At 39.5% G+C, this 1,011-nt stretch overlaps 1 protein-coding gene across 1 annotated transcript in view; it reads right to left on the reverse strand.

Moving 5' to 3' along the window:
• Window positions 1-815, reverse strand: part of LOC128251051 (uncharacterized) — a 33,150-nt gene extending 32,335 nt beyond the window's left edge. Inside the window, exon 1 of the mRNA XM_052977363.1 lies at window positions 160-815. The gene's annotated coding sequence lies outside the window, so the exon portion shown is untranslated. The remainder of the gene's footprint in view (window positions 1-159) is intronic.
• Between the last annotated feature and the right edge of the window lie 196 nt (window positions 816-1,011).

Here is a 1,011-nt window from a genome sequence, read left to right on the forward strand (position 1 = left end):
ACACACACACACACACACACACACACACACACACACACACACACACACACACACACACATATACACACACACACACACACTAATCTTAACTTCTACACCTTCTTATAATACATACGTGTACAAATAAAAACAGGATGTGATAGAAAAGAACCCACTTACTTTCACTGAGGTGGAGGGCCACCCCTACACTTTAGATGGTTTTGTGAGGACTTCCAGTCAGGACTGTTCATTAAGGTCCCAACTTCTCTCTGCTCCCCTTCTTGTCTTCTACTGTAAATACTTTCCTCTATTAACCACAGCAGAGTCTACAGATATCAGGACTTTTCAGAAATGCCAGCACTGGCCACCACTCTCAGTCCTATGTTCTCTAATCAGTATCATTAAAACGTCTAGGCTTGTCTATAAATAACCACAACGCGTAGACTGTCCATAAAACACAGTACCTTCCACTCAGATCAATCTTGTTTAATAATGTATTTATATTTCTCCACAAGAGTGAAAATACACCAAACATTTTAACACGTCTTCTTTGTTACTACGAAGAAAAGAATATCTTCAGAAGAGTTATGCGCTTCACTAAACAAAGGGGATATACGCCTGTGTAGTTATTGCATTCGTTCCGATGTTAGTAGTGAAGATGTTAGTAGTGACGTTGTAATATTAATACCTAGTGATGGCATGATGTGATGTTGGTGTTTCTATAAGTGGAGATATAAAAGCTGAACGCTGAAGGTCACGTTCAATAGAGAAAATCATTCAAATCAATGACCGTGGATGAAGCAACGTAGACATAGTTCTAAGTCGATACACTATCTATTTCAACCATGACACAAACTGTTTTCATGAGTCTCACAATACATGTCTTTACATGTATCATGGCTATTAGCGGTGCTTCCTAATTACAAAGTATGTGTGTGAGTGTGTGTGTGTGTTGTGTATGTGTGTGTGTGTGTGTATGTGTGTGTGTGTGTGTGTGTGTGTGTGTGTGTGTGTGTGTGTGTGTGTGTGTGT

This window comes from Octopus bimaculoides, chromosome 28, assembly GCF_001194135.2.
Source record: "Octopus bimaculoides isolate UCB-OBI-ISO-001 chromosome 28, ASM119413v2, whole genome shotgun sequence".
NCBI lineage: Eukaryota > Metazoa > Mollusca > Cephalopoda > Octopoda > Octopodidae > Octopus > Octopus bimaculoides.